General features: G+C 42.0%; 1 protein-coding gene across 15 annotated transcripts in view; it reads left to right on the top strand.

Annotated features, from left to right (window-relative positions):
- Positions 1–22,117, top strand: part of AFDN (afadin, adherens junction formation factor) — a 133,642-nt gene that overhangs the window by 951 nt on the left and 110,574 nt on the right. The window lies entirely within an intron of this gene.

The raw sequence follows: 22,117 nt of genomic DNA, 5'->3' as shown, positions 1-22,117 counted from the left end.
CTGGGCGGGGGTGGTGGTGGCTGGTCCTGGGCGTGCTCCTGGAAAAGGAGGAAATCTCTCTTGCTCTCGGCCTGGGACAATGGTAGTTGTTTATAGCAAAGCTGCTGAAAGAGTTCCTAACAGTTAAAAAAACAACAAAAAAATAGGTTTCGTCCCCATCCTCCGGTCTGAGAGAGGTGGGGGATGGGAGTGGAGGGGAGGGTCAGGGAGGGACCCTGAAAACCGATTCATCCCAGCGAGCGCTCAGAGCTGTGCTTGCTTCTCAGGCTGTGGTTGCACAGACTTTAGGCACACGAAATACACCTTACAGAGGATTTACGTCCTCTTAGAAAATTATTTTAATAGCGTCTGTTTCTGTATTGTAGTAGGTAGTTCAAAGTTAGTATTATTTACTAAAATGCCAGCTTTGGGGCAGCAATCCTGTTTGGCAAATTTGAACATTCTCATGAAATTTAATCCCGATCATTAAGCCCCAGTTTATATTTCTGAGTAAACTTGACCTTCACCTTTTCAGCGTCTTGATTTTGCCTGTGGTGGGAAAGATCCATTTCTTCTGTCTTCCTGGGCAGAGCCATTTATCTCACTCCTTAGTTGAATACTAACATAAATTATTAGGTTCAGGTTGCCAATTTGAACACCGATACTGAGTTACTCCTGATTCACAGCTCATCTTCTCTAATGATTTTATGAGTTAGGTGCTAGTAAGCAAATTGATAATATATAGTTAAGTGTTCATTCATAGGCTTATTAGCACATCTTTTGAAAGGTGACTGCAGTAATTTGGCCTTCAGGATTATGTTGTCTTTCAGAATAATGAGTTCATTTTTCTTATCTCTGGCTTTAAAAATTCGGATGTAAAATATTATTTTGGTAGATAGTTGTTTTTTTCTGTTTGAATGGACCTATTTATAATTTTTCTTTTTTTCAGAGATTTCCCAAGTCTGGTCGTGAAAAGGAATATTTTTTCAGTTTAGTAATAGGTAATCCAGTTTACTCTTTGGGATTTTAAATTGCATTGGCATTTAAAAAAAATCCTGAATCAAGAACAGATTAGAGTTAATTGATTTTATTAATTCTATTTTTAAGCACTCGATTGAAACTTTTTCTCTATTTTTTTAGATATACGAGTAGTTATTAAAGTAATACTGGCGTCTCATTTGGAGAGCTACTCTTTTCCTAGTTTTTCTGTGGGTGAAAAGTTGCTGTGCACACGTGTTGAAGCAAAGCAAAAGTTAAAGGACATTTCTGGGAAATGATTATATATTTCATTTAGTAGTTTCTCCTCCCCACTTATATCTGAACATTTCAATTTTTAGAAATGATTCTCCAGGATTATGTTAGAAAGCTCTTCATAATGAAATAAGTTGGTTTTTTTAAAATACCTGTATGTTATTTTCTTAGCTCTTATACTATCTAATACCTCGTTCACACTTTACTTTTTGTTTTCTGGAGAACCTTTGCATACTGTTAAGTTTATTGTGGTCTTGGAAGTTTAAGCTTCGCATTTAGCATGTATTTTTCATTATGATGTAGGTAAAAACTAAAGTTAATAATTCTCTAAATCACTATTTCAAGGCCAACAGTGTTGATTTGCTTTATCTAAACTTCGTTGTCTGCAGTTTTTTACCATCTGAGAAATAATGAATTTTTACTCTATTTGTCCATCACAAGCCATTGTTCTTAGTTTTCTACAAGAATGTAACCATTATATTGGCCTTTATTATGGTCAGTAAATGTTGAGCAAATTTACTGCAGAATTTGATTCGTAGGAATATGATTTAAGCTTTATATTTATATATTTGGATAATCTTTTTTTATGTACATATATGAGAGTTTAGTTGTGGTTTGTTTTCTTTTGATTGCTTTTTTGGGGGTACAGTGATCAATATCTGTTATCAAATTATATAACTATAGATCATCTGTGATTGGTTTCAGGCAGCCTTGGATAACCACTGATCTGGGGTGTTCAGGAAGATGATAAACTTGGCTTTTTGTGTTACATTCACTTTTAAAGAACATTAGAATATGTTTTAAAATCAACTTGGTTAAGTTTGCTTCATATTCACCTTTGTGTGTAAAAGGGCTTCCAAAGAAAAAGCAAATTATATTTTATCATTGTGTATTTTTCAACCCCTTCCTCACTCTGGATCCCAGGTCCTTTTGGAATTTAAAATGAGAGTTGATGATCTAAACTTAAAGTTGATGTTTTCTCACCAGGAGATTGATGTTAAACTGAATTAATATCTTGATTACTATGGGAAACTATAGCTCATAATAAATGTTTCTGAGAACTTTTTAGTCCTGCCTGTCCTTTTCTTATTTTTGATGTTAAGTCCTTATTTCCTTTAGGGATTTCTGATTATTTATTATGGCAGAGTTCTTGTTCCTAATCTCATTACCTCCTCAGAAGAGGGCTTCTCTAGTTACCCAAAGGTCTCCGTGTTGTTTTTTGGTGTTCTGTTGTTTAACTTATCCCAATTTTGTTATTATAGCCGCTGGTTTGTCTGAATCCCTCTCTGATTGCATGAAGGCAGGAGCTTAGAGTTTTATTGTTTTAAACAGTTTTATGGCCGTCACATGGTAGGTGCTCAGTAAATATTCTGTGGAAAGAATACTGAATATGGCTTCCTTCGTGTGTACCTTTATTCTTGACAAAACAAGATACATGCTTTTTTAAAACTTAGTGAAATTGTCCTTTAGGATCTTAAAAGATTTATCTTTTCAAGTCTTATTCTTTTGCATAAAGTTTACACCTAAATGCAAAAACCATGCTAGGTAGTTGACCACTTCACTTCATGAGATATTTCTTTTTTTTTTTTTTTTTTTTTGGTGGTATGCGGGCCTCCCTCTGTTGTGGCCTCTCCCGTTGCGGAGCACAGGCTCCGGACGCGCAGGCTCAGCGGCCATGGCTCACGGGCCCAGCCGCTCCGCGGCACGTGGGATCCTCCCAGACCGGGGCGCGAACCCGGTTCCCCTGCATCGGCAGGCGGACGTGCAACCACTGCGCCACCAGGGAAGCCCCATGAGACATTTCTTAAAGTCATTTGTTTTATTACTTATTGAATTCATTGCCTTCTTTTTGCATTGATGGGAAAAAAGTAACCTAGAATTTGTGTGGATACCCATATATTCTTTATTAAAGGTAAATATATTATATTTTAATATTCTGATTAATCTTGAGAAGTAATGTGGTGATCATATTACCCAGAGGTGTGTGTAAAAGATAACTTCCAGTTTGTCAGCAGAGGTGGAGTAGGCAGTCTTCAGATGAAGTAGTAGTAATTGCATAACTTAGAGCTAAATCTATATTTCAGACTAATGCTTAGGTTGTAACTATGCTTTATCATACAACTTAACTATATTTGAAACTATTTTGAAAACAACAGTTGTATTATTAAACGTTGGTACTTTAGAAGGTCTGTATTTCTGGTGACTAATGTATAATGAGATAGGCAGTTGCCAGTGATGTGTTTTTAGTATTTATAGGCATCTCTGCTCCTTTTAAAAAAATCTTTACTTTTTTTCCTGTAATAATTGGTTACAGTTTATGTTTGTGGGTGTGTGCTTGTGGGTATGAGGTCAAGGCTCTGTCTCACATTGTTTCCTTACCTGTAACTGAAGCGGCATCTTGACTAGCTTCACTTTGCTGTGCTCCTGCCAATGAAAAATAATTTTACTTTATGCAATTTGTAGACTTAATGGAATGTAAGTGTTGTAAGTGTAGGCTTTTCTAGAACTATCAATTTTTGATTGTGGTTAATAGTAGAATAGCAAAAGTGGTTCTTTCATATTTAAGAAAAATTTGATTTGCAGAAGATCAGGATATGGTACCAAGTTGGTGGGGTGTTTAAGAGAACAAGGTTTAGGGTTATGTCATTAAGGATTTAATTGAGCAGTTGTAGTGTATAAAGCATTATTATTAGTGGTTGGTTGTTATTCTGGTGGCATAGATTAATTTGTTTATAAACAGTTTTACCAGACTTGAACTTGGGTGTAATATCAGAAAATGCTAATAAATAATATAGCAGTTATTTTGATATTAGCTTGCTTTCCTTTATTGTACATAAAATGTATATATGAGTAATATTTATGGAACATTAAACTGACCTCTTAATTGAAAATTATTTTCAGGTTAGGTAGAGTGTGTTGATTTTTGTTCAGAATTTTGCTGTTGCTGTCAGTTTCCTGGCTGATTGTATTTCGGATACGCTCACTCACCTTGACGATACCTAGGATGGTGATAAATTTTGTTTGACCTATACTTACATTTGTAAGTTAGATACTAAGCAGTGAGCCAGATCCCACAGACCCCACTTACCAGGTCTGGGCGTGTCCCAGTTGTTGGCTGACACTGACAGGCTGGCAGGCCCTGGAAATCCATTGGTGGCTTCCAGTCAGTGTCCCACAGGTATGAGGTGATGGTAGGTGTGGGCGTGTTGTCAAGGTGTGGACCATCTTTATGCAGGAGCTGTGCACGAGCTGGAGCTTTTCCTTATATTTGGGGTCATGGATGGGGTCTAAATAAAGCAGGCTGAGGGCTGGTGGGGGAGATATTGGCTTGTGTGTCTCAAGTCATCTGGTTGAGATTTTGTTCTACAACAATAAAAATATAAAAGCTCACTTATCATTTTGGCATAGGTAATTGACCAGAACCATAATACATTTAATTCAGAAAGTGAATGTACTTTATAAAGTTAAAGTAAGTACGTAGAGAAGTATCAGTGGTTCACATGGAAGCCAGGAAAGTATTTTCCCATTATCAGTTGATCCCAAAAGATAAGGATAATTTGAATTTTATACTTGCAGTTTTACAATTGTGTGTCATGAATGAAATTATTTACAGGAACCGAGATTGAATAGTTTACTGTGACTGGAAAATAGCCAAAATTTCTGTGTTTTCACTCAAAAGAAGTTTAATGTTAAGGAAAAATAAGTTGTGTAGCTTACAGAAAATAAGGTGTGAACTTTTGTCGCTATTGTCTGCGTTGTCGTGTTTTTAGGTTGGATACACATGGCATGCTTGGCTTTCTCGGGGCGGGCACTGCATGGTAGTTGGCTTGGCCTTATGGAGCACCGTTGGGAGGGTTGGTCACACCAGGATGCCAGGCGTGAACAAGATGAACTCGCTTAAATTGTTTTTTTTTTCCATTCCTGAGGTTTTGGACTTCCCAGACTTTACCAGTGCTGTTCGTGCCCATTTGATCTCGGCACGCTGGACAGGATCATTCACTTCTTTGTGTTTTTAAAGAAAGCCATTTTCCATTTTGGTTGGATGGCACAAACTGCAAGAGGCCATGTCACTGTTGAGTCTGGCTCTGCTACTGTCCCGCGGTACAGACAGTGGGGCAGGTGCTTCCCAAGGAGAGTCCCGCCCCGCTTCCTGCAACCCCCCTAGAGTGTCACTGTTGTTCAGAGTAGAAGAGAGTTTGACCCTCAAAAATAGGACCCAAGAAAAAATGCTCATTCGTTACTATCATCTGGGTATTTTATTGGTGAAGAGCAGTCTAGCTGGTGTGTTTTATTCCGAGTCATAGCTTACAGTTCTCTGTTGCTTGATTTCACACATGTTCTGTTAAAAGAAAATCAGACTTACGTTTTGGCAAATTTAAACCATTTGTTCCTTTAAAGAATGTACCTTCTCTTTACCCTTGTTTGCTAATAGTGGTACTTTCCACGGTGACTTACTTATTATACTTTCTATTTCCTGATTTTTGCAGGAGAACTAACAAAATTTCTATCTTATAATTTCTTTTTGTGCTGCTGTTATCAGCTTTTGGTACTGAGGCTGGAGGTTGCCTTTCCCCCCCCCTTTTGCTTTGAATCTGGTCTAGGTCTATATGCCGAGTAGAGAAAATGAAATGCAAGCAGCAATACAGTCCCCGTTGGACACGATCAAATGTTTAAAAACCACTGTGTTCTTAAAATGCGGGACTCTTCCTGTATACATACTTGGTATAAAATGTATACCTTGGGAAGTTGTCTTTCAAATATATTATTTTTAGGTAGGTATTGATATTATTATCTGAATAAATTTCTGAGTGCTCCAGACTTGTAGAGAAATGCCTGTAAAATCTACCGTGGTTTTACATAAGTTTACAATCTACCGTGATTTTACATGAGCTCCTTAATGAGTTCTTAGGTTACGTTACATTAGATTTTTCACTTTAATGAATTTTTGTGTTGGCAAGTACTTGGGGGGGATTATTGGGGTGATTATTTTTAAGAGACATTGGTAATAAAAGTAAGAATCAGTTATATGAAGATTTCTAGTTTGAACCTAAGTATTTTCATTTCTGGTACACAATTCTCCTTTGGAAGATTGTTTTAAATATTTTTCATATTCTGTTACATTAAGATCCATTTGTCTGTTTTGCACTTTGAATGGATGTTGTACCATATGTGTGGTTTTGTGCCATCATGCATTGACCATTTGGAAAATATTGGTTCACTGAGCTATGTGGATTTTCCACATGTTGATAAATTTCTTTAAACAATATAAAACTATCACATTGTTAATATCATCACTGACTAGAAAACTCTTAAGTATTGGGAAGCTCTCAAGCTCAGTGGTGGAGACACATTTTCAAAACGCCTAGTTTTCTGTCAAAGTTCAGATTTTATTGCCGGCAGCCCTGCCACAGCAGCACTTGAAGGAAGGGGCTCTCGCTTCGTTTGTTTCTGAGAAAAGGCCCAACATCCACACCCGAATAACTGTAGTTTGTCAGCAGCTCTTCCAGGTGGAAATGGTGTTCCGTGAAAAAAGCGGCTTGCTCAGTTCACAACGTATACGCGTTCGCACACGTGCTTTTTCTTGAGAGAGCCATCGGACTCTGATAAATGGAAGTTCTTTATGTGCACTTTGTATTTTGGCAAATAGGATATTGAACAAGTATACTCAAGAGTCCAAGTGAAACTGGCGTTTTTTTTAGGTGTGAATGCATAGCCGTGAAAAATACATGGACCATTAGCACAGTTTGCTGCTGCTGCCTCGATTTGTCCTAACGTGCTCTCAGATTTACCTGTCATTACTTTCTACCTTCAGTATAAATGCCAACATGGTGAGAGAGGCTGATACTGCCTAAGTATTCGTAGGAAAAGAGTTTTGACCTCACAGTTGACCTGAGAGGGTCTGAGGGGGGACCCCAGGGATTCCTGGATTACATACAGTTTGTGAGCTGCTACCCTAGAATACTTAGTGATTGGTTTAAAGAGCTTTGGTTTGGGCTGATTTTTAAAATATATTCTCAGGTGGTTATTAAAGTCTGTATTCATGGTATTTTCCAACTAGGTCTATAAAATTAACATATGTAACATTTAAAGTGTGAACATAAGACTCATTATGATAGAAAGGTAGATTTTAACATATATTAATTTATTTTACATATATATTTGCTTAATTTTTGTTTATAAATACCTATTTTAATTTTTAGTTATCAGTAATAAGATGCAAGCATTTACATTTTTGCTCTTGAAGGGTACTGGCCATAACCTAGCTAAAGCAGTGACTGTGAAGTTTTATTACTCTGATTCACTCAGGCTGTGACCTGGGCCACTCCCTCCTGGGCGGGAACAGTGGCAAAGTAGCGTGGTTGGTGGGTGTGTTGTTGATGTGGGTTCACGTCTTCAGGCGCTTGTCTGTCCTTTCCAGTCTCTCCTTCCCAAACATCAGCTCTGCAGTATGCCAACCACTGACTGTGTAAGGACGTTTTTTGTTGTTGTTTTAAAATTTTATTTTATGTATTTATATTTGGCTGTGTCGGGTCTTCGTTGCTGCGCGCGGGCTTTCTCTGGTTGTGGCGAGCGGGGGCTACTCTTTGTTGCGGTGCAAAGGGCTTCTCATTGCGGTGGCTTCGTTTGTTGCAGAGCACGGGCTCTAGGCGCGCGGGCTCTAGAGCGCAGGCTCAGTAGTGGCTCACGGCCTTAGTTGCTCCGCGACATGTGGGATCTTCCCGGACCGGGGCTCGAACTCATGTCCCCTGCATTGTTAGGTGGATTCTTAACCACTGTGCCACCAGGGAATACCATAAAGATGTTTTTTTTCCTACTGTTTTTAGCCAAAAAACAGTTTGTATTTTCCCTTAGCTTTAATATATCTCCCGAGAGAGAGACAGACAACACAGGTAGTATTTATATTTTAAAACTCGCCGTGCACGATATGGAATTTTAATGCTTATAAATAATAGATGAACATATTACTTTTTAAAATGCATATGGTAAAAACGAAATATTAGAATACCAAATTTATGTTAAAGATTAGCAACACTTAAGATTAATTTAGCTACTCAGTGGCAACTTTTTTTGCAGCAGATGTATTGTGTTCTTCATTCATGGCTAGGTGTAAGTTCATTTTGAAGCTTTGGTGACCATTTCCTTTCTACTGATAGTATTACTAAATTATTTTGATGGTGCACTGTTTTTAACCACTTAGTGAGACATGTTTATTAATAGACATCTTGTTTTAATCTACCAGAGTAATAAACTACAGATAAGAAATCTGAATTGCTGAGTAAGTGAATTTGTGAATGATTCCTTTGTAGATCAGCGGAGCTCTGCTTATTCAGAGGAGGAGCCTGCCCAGAGCCCCATGGACAGTGTTTTCACCACATTTCATATTTAGGACCTCGAATATTTTGAAATGGGTTTTTAATTCTAGTTTGGCAAAGGTGACCTTGTTGAGTTCATAGTACAGTTAAGGTGTTTTTGTGCCAAACTTGTTGATTTCAGTTTTTAAAAATAATTTTTTATTACCTTCACGAAATTTTTTTTTTTTTTTTTTTTTTTTTTTTTTGGTGGTATGGGGGCCCCCCTCTGCTGCGGCCTCTCCCGTTGCGGAGCACAGGCTCCGGACGCGCAGGCTCAGCGGCCATGGCTCACGGGCCCAGCCGCTCCGCGGCATGCGGGATCCTCCCGGACCGGGGCGCGAACCCGATTCCCCTGCATCGGCAGGCGGACGCGCAACCACTGCGCCACCAGGGAAGCCCACGAAATTGTTATTTTGGGAATATCAAGGACGGTAAAATTAAGACCAGTAAATCTGGAAAAGCACTAAAAAACATTTATGATGTTCTTTTATGGTTTACTTTTGAAGTATATTCTTGAAAATGTTGTTAGACATCAAGGAGTTAATGCATTTGCTTTTTTTCTATTATGGAAATTGTGTGCTTATTTTAGAATATTTGGAAGCGCTTGAAGTATACATGTATATTTAGTTGCATTTGGTTAATTATTTGCATTTTAACCAGTACTGAATCATGTTATGTTATTAATCATGTTATTTTAGATTATCTAATCAGCCAGGTCTGTCAGGAATCCAGTTTTTAAAAGCTTCGTAGGTTATTCTGATAACAGTTATAATACTTAACATTTCGTGAATGTATAGTGTCTATTCTATACACATGACATTAGTGTAAATGCTTTGCATGTATTATCTCTTTTAGTTTTTGTTTGTTTGTTTGTTTGTGGTACGCGGGCCTCTCACTGTCGTGACCTCTCCCGTCGCGGAGCACAGGCTCCGGACGCGCAGGCTCAGCGGCCATGGCTCACGGGCCCAGCCGCTCCGCGGCACGTGGGATCTTCCCGGACCGGGGCACGAACCCGCGTCCCCTGCATCGGCAGGCGGACTCTGAACCACTGCGCCACCAGGGAAGCCCAAGGTGTGGGTACTTTTGCTAGTCTCATTTTGGTTGAAGAAACCAAGGCACAGGGAGATCAGATAACGTGCTCAAGGGTATAGAACTGGTAAACTGGGAGCAGTGATCAGAACCCAGGTAGTCTGGCTCTAGAGCCTTCCTGTAACCACGATGAGAATTTGGAGAGTTAAGATCACTGCAATTTAGAAACAGAACAATTTAGAGCTTAATTTTAAGGAAGAACCACAGGCATGATACAATGAAACCTTATGTGCATACGTATGCATATCTTATATATACATGAGCGTAGGGATTTTCATCTTGACTTTTTAAAGCCCTATTTTATCTTTTATCTTTGACACAGGTGATTCTGTGTTTTGTAGTCAACGTGGTACAGCCATATTTTATTTTCTAACTGTATGCAGACTGTTGGATACCTTGTATCTTGCACAGTAACCAAGAATTTGGTAGCTTCACTGATAGCTTTCCTGTGCCCGAGGGAAGGAAAGGTAGGCCCTACCTCCCTGAGGTTCTGGGCATTGCTGAGTTCAGACCCTCTTCTGGCAGCAGGGCGGTGATTGGAGTCCTGCCGTCTGCCCACACCTGTTTACTTTGTCCCCTTTCCTCTTGATGAGTCTCCTTCACTGCCTTTCTTCTAGACTTTACTCTGGATCCGGCTGTGGCCCCAGCCCTTTCCTGGTCTGTGCCTCAAATGAAATGACAAGCAAAACTTGTTTGTTCTCGTCACTGCCGGGGCTCAGTTAATTTAACTTCATGAAGTGTTGTTTACATATTACCTAGCAATTTCCCCCCCAGGTAACACTGGAGTTTCAACAGTCTTCTAGAGCTCATTCCTTGTTGGTTACTGACGATTCTAACTAACATCTACTGAGTAAATATTTGCCATTCCCAAGCTGGAAGGGAGAATTACAGGCAAAAACGGCCGTTTGGGAGAACAGTATAGTGGACCTTCGAGATCGTACACACTTACTTCTCTGTCATGAGCCTATGTTTTATCTTCTTGAAAGAAATAGTAAAGTATGGAGGAAGTTTCTGGGTGGGAAGTTAAGTGTACTATTCTTTTATGAGCCAAGGGCTGAGTATTTGATTATGGGAACCAGGCGTTAACATACCCAATTTGTGATGACAGCAAACGAAGTGTACTCACTAAACTAGTGTTACAGGGTGATTAGATGCCTGTAACTTCAAGTTGTCACCCATCATATTTTCCTTATTTGTGTCAGTTTGATGTTGCATTTGCCTTTAGATTCTTGTGGTTCATATTCTAGCACAAAATATAATTTAACTTTAAAGTTATTAATTTTTTTTACTGAGTGGCACCTAAACTATTAAATATTACTTGTTTGTGGTTTGCACAGCTTCTGAACAAATTTCCAGTGCTTCACGAATGTTTCCATTTTATTGGTGTAATGACATTTTTAGACATTTTATCTTTAGTATGTAATTACAAATGCATGTGATTGGTATCAACAGCTTGATTCTTGAGAACATTACAGATTTTACATTAAGTACAATGATAATTCTTGTTTGCTTCTATGAACTTGTGAGCAAAAATTTTGGAAATGGTAATGCACTTACTTCAGGGCCTGAGTGCTGTGAGAAATTGCTTCTGTGGCATATTTGTTTTTGTTTCTTTTTTTAGTGGCTTAGCCCCGTTAAAACTATGGCATTTAAATACTTCTCTTGGGTTTGTCATAGGCTAATGCCGTATTCATTCATTCAGACTAATATTTATTGAGTGCCTCTATGTTTTAGGCTTTGTTTATAGGGACTGGGCCTACACAAGAGAAAGCTGAAATGCTCTGAGGGAGGGAAGGGAAACAGGACTCCGAATAATGGCCCCATTGTGCCCTAAGAAGAAAGCTTAAGCTGTAGCCCGCAGTGCTGACAGCGCCTGGGCCTGAGGTAGAACCCTGGCCCTCACACGCGGTACCTGTGACCCTCTCTGCCGCTGCATATCCATGGGCGCTCACTCAGTGGTCACCTGCTGCGTGCCAGTCACTGCGTAAGTGCGGAGCATGCAAAGCTTAGTGGACACCTGATCCTTTTCTCAGGTAGCTCCCATTCTAGTGTGGCAGGTAGACTGAAAGGCATGGCGGTGGTGTGGTGAGTGCTCCGTTGGGCTGCTGAGGGGCAGGGGCCTCTTTATAGACTGTTGAGATGGGTCTTGAGATGATGGGGAATTTTCCCTGTGGATCAGGGAAGGGTGTTCCTGGCAAAGAGCGTTACTAGTGCAGCAAATATGTGTTCATCTGATACCTGCGGGGCGGTGGCGATCAAGGGAGACACCTGTGTGCCAGTTTGGAAGAGCCAGGGGAGCACCTGGGGGGCCAGGGGGTCACGTGGGCGGGCACAGTAAACAGGTGTGGAGGCTGGGGGAGCACGTGGGGGCCGGGGAGCACTTGGGCACCGCACCTTTCCTAGAGGGCAGGTCAGCAATGCTTCACTGAGTTCATTTTAGGAAATGTTTACTCTGAGTCCTGAGGAATTTGTAGAAAAGGTGGAAAACTTATTTAAAAGTGTTCAATCTGGTTGAATCTGTTTTTGCGCCCGTGAACATGCAGGTGCATTGGTGACCTGCAGGCTGGCTTGTTCCTCATTACTTTCTGCCCCTCCCTGAAAGAGGACTGTAGGGCCTTGCCTTCTTGGCACCAGGCTTGACCACGTGGCGTGCTCTGGCCAGTGACACGCCGCTCTGAGCAGCAGCTTTAGGTCCCGAATCCATGCTTCTGTTACTGCTGTTCCCTCTTCCATGAATTAGTGTGTCCCAGGCTGGGGCTGGTGAAGAAGGCTGGAACAGAGTGATCCTGAGAGGGAAATGAAACTCTGGAGTTGTGGACACTGAGCTCTTGGGTTCATTTGTTTTTGCAGCATGGCCTAGTGTGTGTCCGTGTGTGTCTGGATGGACAAGTGTGCCCACTGGCCTGTCTGGGCCAAGGTGCCAGCTGCTGGCTGTGGAGCTACAGGTGTTAAGAGGGCTGGTTTCTTGCGGGCCTTGTAAGCCAAGGTGAGAACGTTGCAGATGAAAGAAGGTGATGAAGTTTGCAGTTGAGCGCGCCTGGCCTCGCTGGCGTCAGAGTCTACGGGGCAAGGGGAGAGCGGGCCTGGAGGCAGGAGGCTGACAGGGTTTATGGCAGGTGTGTTTGTGGGATCAAGGCCGCAGTTCACGTGGAAGGAGAGGGTGAAACTTGAGGAGGTACAGTTGGGACTTGGAGAGTGGCAAGGAGATTGTTTAAGAGAAAAAGTCATTCAGGATCATCCCAGGTTTGTACTTAGCTACTCGGTAGATGGTGGTACCCTTAGCCAGAGTTAAAAAGAAGAGTACAAGTGGTAGATTAGATTTGGGTGGGGAAGTAAAAAGTTGTCTTTGAGATGTATTGAATTTGCTGAGGTGCTTATGAATGTCCAGGTAGAAGTTTCCTACATAGACAGCTAAGAGGAAGGGGACGGGGGAGAAGGGTGTGGCTGGAAGGTAGCCAAGGCTGGGTGAGCCTCAGGAGAGAAAGGACCTAGGTCAGAAAGCTTGAGCACCGAACTGTCTGAGGTCGAGCCTGCGGAAAGCTGGAGGCCATCCAGGTCCAGTACAGGAGAAGAGCATATTGCTGTCCAGCCCAGGGGGAAGGTTTGGAGCGAAGGTGTCTTGTGCTGAGCTTTCTGGTCTGTGATCTGCCACCTTGTCACTCATCTCATCCCTGCCTCTTGCCTCCAGGCCTCCTAGCCTGCTAAACTGCTTTTCTCGGGGTAGCCTCGGTTTCCTAATTGCCAAAACCAGTTGCCCATTGTAGGACCACAGAAGACTTTATTCGCCCCCCGCTTTTTCTTTGTAATGGTATTTGTGCATTTTCACCTTCCCTGGTTTCCCTTGGGTGACTCCATTTGGCTCTTCTTTCTTGGTGTTGTAAGTATTTTAACATTGGACTCTATCCTCCACTTATTTTTTTTTAACATGTACAAACATCTCTTTTTAAAATAAATTTATTTTATTTATTTATTTTACTTATTTATTTTTGGCTGCGTTGGGTCTTCGTTGTAGCGCGCGGGCTTTCTCTGGTTGCGGTGAGCGGGGGCTACTCTTCGTTGAGGTGCGCAGGTTTCTCATTGCGGTGGCTTCTCTTGTTGCGGAACACGGGCTCTAGGCGTGCGGGCTCAGTAGTTGTGTCTCGCGGGCTCTAGAGCGCAGGCTCAGTAGTTGTGGCGCACGGGCTTAGCTGCTCCGTGGCATGTGGGATCTTCCCGGACCAGGGCTCGAACCCGTGTCCCCTGCATTGGCAGGTGGATTCTCAACCACTGCGCCACCAGGGAAGCCCTCCTTATTTCTTTAATTCAGAAAAGACCTGTAATTAAGTATGGGACCATTATCCTGAGGTCTAGCGGGCAGATTGGTGTGGGCCGGAGCTGACACAGCACACTTACTTAAGACGTCGACTGTAGACGGCACACTCGCGTAGGTACTGGCACATGTTGCTGGTGTTGCTGGGTCATGGGAACCACGGGGTGGTGGTTCATGGGAGGGCTGGTGTCCTGGTGGCCGCTTCCCCTGTGCCGCCTTCTCTCCTCCTCTCCTGCGCCACGAGTGTTTCAGAGTTGCTGTGGGGGTCTCTGCAAGAAGACAGGGGCCTGGCATGATTTTACTCTAGGAATTAGGGGATTTCTGAAGCATGCGTAGCTCGTTGCAGAGACTAACGACTTGACAGCACATCGTAAGAAATAATAGATTCTTTCCGGAAAAATGCCGCTGCTTTTCACCTAGAGCTGCGATCTCTAGTTAGAACCTTCTGTGGTTACATTTGTGTTGCCAGTTCAGTGTCTGACTGGCCCCAGGAGCAGAACCGCCTTGGGATAGTGGCTGTTGAAGAATTAAAATTAAGTAAGACTTTTTAGGTGAGTAGTAACTGACTTATTTTTATGCACCGGGAAGCTGTAGACACCTTTATAACACCTATATAAAATTCTCTTAATTTTTGATAGCTATGTAATTAATATTCCGCGTACTAGTCATACTATTCCCGCTCTGCAATACAATGTTTCAGCAATGTTCCTGTGAACATTTTGCAAACATCTCTTTCTGCAGTCATATTTTTATAAAAAAGATTTCCAAAAGCAGAATTTACATCAAAGGGCTGTACACACAGAACATTTTGATAGACTTTGCCAAATTCTTACCTTAAAAGGCTGTTGCAGTTCATACCCCCATGGTTGTGGGTATGACCCTTTACCTAACGCTGTATATTGGGAACCAGTCTTTTTTCAGTCTGACAGTTAAAAGGTCATCGGTCTCAAACTTCACATTTCCTTGTTCGTTGTTCAGGTGGAGCGTCTTTCACGAATTCACTGGCCATTATACTTCTTAGGTGAAGTATCCCTTTTTCTGTTGGGATATTTGTTTTAATCTTTTCAGTTTGTACAAATGCATATTGATGTTTTACCCTGTGTTTAAAAAATTTTTTTTCTGCTTAGTCATTTTGGTCTTCTAATTTTATATCCATAAGTGAATGTATTTTATTGGCTCATTTCTTTCTTCATTTTTATGTACTTGAAAAGTAACTAAAAGATCAAGGGAGCACCTGTTTTTAAAATTGTAGCTATCTTAGCTTGAGTTACAGCTGAGAGCTTCTAGCTCTTTCCTTTTATATTCAGTAATTACCATATTTTGTAAGCGTGTGGACAGTCTTTTTTTCTTAGATCAGGCTCAAATCTATTAAACTCTCCACCACCAGACTTTATAGTATCAGGAGGCTTATACATAGATAGGTTTGTTTCTAAGGTCTTTAAATGTTGAACTAGTTTGGAGTTTTGCTTTATGTCCCTAGTTTTCAATATAACTATAAAAATGCTCAGTTAATTTTACTTTAATGATTTTATTTATTTCTGCATTGAGAAGATTCTCAGAATGAACTTTATCTTTTTCCTTTTTAGCAGTAAATGAACTTAAACAAAACCTTTTCCAAAAACCAGAGTATGAACTTTAGAAGTTGAAAACTAAGTCATGAGCTTTGCAGAAATTAGCTTTATTGTTAGTTGTAAATAGTTAAGGTTATCTGACTACTTAAAACTTCTAATTGATTTGATTTGTTTTAGTGATACAGTATGTATTTTTTTCAATTTATGTTATTTCTATAAACATCACAGTAAAGAAATTAGTATGTTAAAAAATGATGATTAGCATTAAAAAAAAACAGGTGGTTTTGTTTCCTGGTGTTATCTTTTAGAATCTTCTGTGTGATATGGGGGAGAGGTAGCGTATTGGATGCCTAGTAAATGGCATTTTCAGGGGAATCACTCATTGTAAAAGTCATCATTAAAACTGCGCGTGCGCACGCTTGTGTGTACCAAATGTTGTTTAACTCTGCTGACCGATTCTGCCTTTGTTAAGACAGTCAGTAATTATATGAGTATTTTGCCGGTTTGGTTATTTGGTTGATGTGACCAGCCACCTATAAAAAAAGAAAACCGTGAAGTACAGCTGTACTTTGCTATCAATTTAAATTGTCTGATTTTAAAGATGAAAGTTAAATTTTAGAACTTTGTCATTGCTTTTCACCCTAAGTTGCTCAACCCTCGACTTCACCCAAACCAGTGACCTTTAAACCGCCGGATCCGTCACCACCTCGCGCCCCTTCGACCTGCCCCACCCCCACCCCCACCCCAACTCCATCTGCACTTGGCCTCTGGGTCTGGTCAGCTCTCCTTTGCCACGGGGAGGAGCGCCCAGGTCTGGCTGTGACCTCCCCTTCTGCTCCACAGGAGCTGTTTCCTTCTCAGGGCTTCAGGTGCCAGCACGGCCCAGTTTATATCTGCAGGTGTGGTCACTGCCCTGAAGGGACGGGTCCGGCCCCAGTGCTGACTGCCCACTCCGCGCACACCTGCATCCCCTGCGGCCTCCCCGCCTGAGCACCAGCTGGCCCTCCGCTTGGCTCGCTCCTCGCGCCCCAGCCCTACGCCCATTCCAGCTCGCAGACCTCCCTTTCCGGCAGGCCGCGGCAGAACCCGGCAGCTCTGCCTTCCAGGCATCTTCGTCGCCTCGCCTGTCCTCGGCATCCCCGCGGCCTGCTGCTGGCCCAGTCCAGGAGGACCTCTTCTATCACCTGGGTTGCTCCAGTAACCTCTTGCTTTTTTTTTTTTTCCCTCCCATTGTCTATCTTCACCCCCCTCGCAGTCTGTTTCCCATGCAGAGGTACACTTCTAATCCTTAAGTTAATAATACAGTTTTCTGTTCAGGCTCTCAAGTGGCTTTACTGTTACTCGGAGTGTACCTCAGCCTCCAAAGCCCAGCACGATGCTGTTTTCTGAGAAGGTGTAGTGCTGTATTTTCACGTCTCATTCTGCTCTAGCAGCAGTGGTCTCGCTGTTTCTCAGATGTGCCCACCAGGCTTCTGCTTGGGGTCTTGCTCTTGTTCCCTGTGCTGGGAATGTTCCTTCCCTGCAGCTCAGCTTTTGTTCCAGTCCCCCTGCTCCACTTACACCACCGTGACTTTTGGTCCCTCTGCATTACTTAACTCTTGTATCACCATCTGTCATTGTTGTGACCTCCTCCTGTTCGGTTCTAAGTTCCTTGAGAACAGGGACGGTTTTGTTCGTTATTCTTCCCCCATCGCCTAGAGTTAGGGAGAAGAGGAGGAGGAGGGGGTGATGATAGTGATGATTTAACTGGAGATAAAAATGTTCTGTCCCCTCGGCTTAAGGTCTGTTCTGAGTCTTTTTTGGTTACTAACTTACAGTTTTCATTTCTTTTTGAAACGTTTATTATAGATTGTTATTCCCGTGTTACTGAATATTTACATTTTTAATACAGCATAAAAACGTTACCGTGAAGTGAGCTTTACCTTTGAACTGGTTGGTGTCCCAGCTTTGGAAATCTGACCTGTGGTGATGATTTTTATTTTGTCCTCCCTTCTAGACAGTTCCTTCCCTTTTCTTCCTTTCCATTCCTGGAGAATTATCACTGGAAAATTGTAGGGAACCCTTGTCCTGAGGAGCTCTGCCTAGGAGACTCATGGTACTACCACAGTTGGCATCCTGGGGGGTCCTCTGTCGTGGGGGTAGCGCTTTGGGGGGTCATGCGCTCCTCCTGGCCCATCTCCTGTATGAGTGACTGTCGCGGCCACGCCTCTGACATATTACACGCTGAGCAGTGGTTTAGATGCACAGCCAACCTGTTCCTCCGTTTAATTCCCAAATCAACAAGGGATGTATTATTATTATTACCTACGTCTCTTTCAGTTGAATGAGGCTCAGAAAATTCAAGGATTTAGTAGTTATAGTTCCTTCTCCCTTTCGGCCTCCAGAGATAACTACTGACCTGAAGACGGTAGAGGATAGTTTGTGTGTTTGAACTGTTGTGTAGTATTCCTCTGTCCATTATCTCTGCTCCTGTCTAGGGACGATCAGGTTGTTCGTAGCTGTCCCATGTTACAAAGGAGGATTTACAGAACACCCTTGTCCGTGTTTCCTTCTGTGCTAATGACAGTGTTTAGGAGGATATCTAGAGGTGTAATTTCTTGGTCAGAGGCCATACACAGTTTCTAATTTACCAGGTTCTGCCAAATTGGTCTTTGAGATGGTCTTTGAGATGGTTATACCAGTTAACATTCCAGACCTCAGAATTCCTCATGTCCTTAGTGTATTCAGATGTTTTTGTAAGCTGGAATATATGAAATAATAATTATTACTTACCTTAACCTGATTTCAGTGAGTGAATGTGTTTTCTTATGTCTATGGTCATTCTGATTTTCTCTTTGAATTACCTATTTATATGTATTTTGTCCTTATCTTTTTCAGTGAGCTGTTTGTATTTTTCTACTTGATTTGTAGGAAATCTTTATAAATCCTGAATACTAATCTTTTGTACATTATATATTTTGCCAATATATTTTTGTTTATAGTTTTTTATTTTTTACAATGTCTTATCACATAGACTTAAAAACTTTAAAATGTAGTTGGGTTCATCAGTCTTTTCCTTAAACTTTTGTTAGACCTTTTCCCTCTTGTTTGATGAATATGCTCCATGTTCTATTCTGAACGTTTTACAGTTTAACTTTGTACATTCAGGTATTTAGTCTAACTAGAATTTCTTTGCAATATGGGACTCCCCCGACCCTCCACCCCCATTATAGCCCAGCGCTTCAGTGCTGGTTTTTCTGGCCTTCCCTTTGGACTTCTCTTTATAAACTCAGTGTGTGTCAGGAAATGCTGACACATTTGTGTTATCTGTCATGTAGTGGGATGCTTACCGATTGTTTAGTCTGCATGTGGCTGGAAGTGGGGAGGGTTACAGCCTTCTTTTATACAACAAGGTCAGAGATAGCTTCATATGGTGGTTAGAAGTATGGCCTCTTGTTTGAGATTTTCCTGAGTAAGAATTCTGACCCATTGGTATTAGCTGTGTGATCATGGTCAAGTGCCTTAGATTTTCTAAGGCTCACGTGAGGATCTGTAAGACAGGGAGATAATCGCACCCACCTCTTAGGGTTGCTGTTAGAATTGAAGTAGATGATGTAAAGAAAGCACTTAGTTCAAGGTAGCTACTTTACTTCTGAACCAAGGAGACTCTTTTAGGGTGCATACCTACATGAGTCAGGTGCTCTTCTATTTGTATTGTTCTATCATCATTATTATTTGGATTTTTCTTCCTTTCTGTGTTTTGCTTTCTTTGCTCCAGCAGACCGTCCTCCTTGTTCATCTCAGGACAGAAACTCAGATCTGTTTGCTTAGCCTTATATCAGCTTGAGGTTATTTGTGGGGCCCCATTGTATGTTTTAGGTTGATTCTGTATTCCATATCTTAGATTGGAAAATATTCTTATTTGTTACTGTTTCTCATTTTGTCTAGAAATGGTAATATCTTCTTCAAGAGATATACCTTTATATATAAAAATAGAATCAGTGGTTTTTGAGGCTTTCATTTCACAGAAGCTAACACTTTTTTTTTTCATATATCTGTATCTTTGTCTTTGAGTTCATGCCTACAGCACAGTCCATTAATTCTCTAAAAATTTATTCCAGAATGTACTTTTTTTTAGTTTTTTCATATGTGTTATAGTTAAATATCCCACATATTTGGAATATTTATCTTCAGTGTGGACAGTTCTGGAATAGAAGTTGAAAGTGTTATTTTGGTGAGCAGAATGAGAATCTACTTCAGTGATTTTGCTTCTTTTCATGGAAATTCTCATTTGCAATTATGTTAAGAAAACTCCTCAGTTGAACAGTGAGCTATTCTCATCAGTGTCACTTTGCCCTTCTAAGTTCCTTTGCTAGATTAGTGCTGTTAAAAGTCCTCCTAGTCTTTGCCTTCAACAGGAGTTCAGAGATTGGTTCAAGATGGCGGAGTAGAAGGACGTGCCCGCACTCCCTCTTGCGAGAGCACCGGAATCACAACTAACTGCTGAACAGTCATCGACAGGGAGACACTGGAACTCCCCAAAAAAGATACCCCACATCCGAAGACAAAGGAGAAGCCGCAGTGAGACGGTAGGAGGGGCGCACTCACAATAAAATCAAATCCCATAACTGCTGGGTGGGTGACTCACAAACTGGAGAACACTTATACCACAGAAGTCCACCCACTGGAGTGAAGGTTCTGAGCCCCATGTCAGGCTTCCCAACTTGGGGGTCTGGCAACAGGAGGAAGAATTCCTAGAGAATCAGACTTTGAAGGCTAGCGGGATTTGATTGCAGGACTTTGACAGGACTGGGGGAAACAAAGACTCCACTCTTGGAGGGCACACACAAAGTAGTGTGCGCATCGGGACCCCAGGAAGGAGCAGTGACCCCACGGGAGACTGAACCAGACCTACCTGCTAGTGTTGGCGGGTCTCCTGCAGAGGCGGGGGGTGGCTGTGTCTCACCATGAGGACAAGGACACTGGCAGCAGCAGTTCTGGGAAGTACTCCTTGGCGAGAACCCTCCCAGAGTCCACCATTAGCCCCACCAAAGAGCCAGGTAGGCTCCAGTGTTGGGTCGCCTCAGGCCAAACAATCAGCAGGGAGGGAACCCAGCCCCATCAGCAGACAAGAGGATTAAAGTTTTACTGAGCTCTGCGCACCAGAGCAACAGCCAGCTCTACCCACCACCAGTCCCCCCATCAGGAAACTTGCACAAGCCTCTTAGATAGCCTCATCTACCAGAGGGCAGACAGCAGAAGCAAGAAGAACTACAGTCCTGCAGCCTGTGGAACTAAAACCACATTCACAGGAAGATAGACGAGATGAAAAGGCAGAGGGCCATGTACCAGATGTAGGAACAAGATAAAACCCCAGAAAAACAACTAAATGAACTGGAGATAGGCAACCTTCCAGAAGAAGGGCGGGGGGTGGCTGTGTCTCACCATGAGGACAAGGACACTGGCAGCAGCAGTTCTGGGAAGTACTCCTTGGCGAGAACCCTCCCAGAGTCCACCATTAGCCCCACCAAAGAGCCAGGTAGGCTCCAGTGTTGGGTCGCCTCAGGCCAAACAATCAGCAGGGAGGGAACCCAGCCCCATCAGCAGACAAGAGGATTAAAGTTTTACTGAGCTCTGCGCACCAGAGCAACAGCCAGCTCTACCCACCACCAGTCCCCCCATCAGGAAACTTGCACAAGCCTCTTAGATAGCCTCATCTACCAGAGGGCAGACAGCAGAAGCAAGAAGAACTACAGTCCTGCAGCCTGTGGAACTAAAACCACATTCACAGGAAGATAGACGAGATGAAAAGGCAGAGGGCCATGTACCAGATGTAGGAACAAGATAAAACCCCAGAAAAACAACTAAATGAACTGGAGATAGGCAACCTTCCAGAAGAAGAATTCAGAATGATGATAGTGAAGATGATCCAGGACCTGGGAAAAAGAATGGAGGCAAAGATCGAGAAGATGCAAGAAATGTTTAACAAAGACCTAGAAGAATTAAAGAACAAACAAACAGAGATGAACAATACAATAACTGAAATGAAAAATACACTAGAAGGAATCAATAGCAGAGTGACTGAGGCAGATGAATGGATAAAGTGACCTGGAAGACAGAATGGTGGAATTCACTGCTGCGGAACAGAGTAAAGAAAAAAGAAAAAAAGAAATGAAGACAGCTTAAGAGACCTCTGGGACAACATTGAACGCAAGAGCGTTCGCATTATAGGGGTCCCAGAAGGAGAAGAGAGAGAAAGGACCGAGAAAATATTTGAAGAGATTATAGTCGAAAACTTCCCTGACATGGGAAAGGAAATAGCCACCCAAGTCCAGGAAGCTCAGCAAGCCCCATACAGGATAAACCCAAGGAGAAACACGCCGAGACACATAGTAATCAAATTGGCAAAAATTAAAGACAGAAAAATTATTGAAAGCAGCAAGGGAAAAACGACAAATAACGTATAAGGGAACTCCCATAGGTTAACAGCTCATTTCTCGGCAGAAACTCTACAAGCCAGAAGGGAGCGGCATGACATATTTAAAGTGATGAAACGGAAGAACCTACAACCAAGATTACTCTACCCG

Source organism: Physeter macrocephalus, chromosome 10, assembly GCF_002837175.3.
Source record: "Physeter macrocephalus isolate SW-GA chromosome 10, ASM283717v5, whole genome shotgun sequence".
Lineage (NCBI taxonomy): Eukaryota > Metazoa > Chordata > Mammalia > Artiodactyla > Physeteridae > Physeter > Physeter macrocephalus.
The sequence above is the reverse complement of the archived record's forward strand: the minus strand, read 5'-3'. Positions and strand labels throughout refer to the sequence as shown.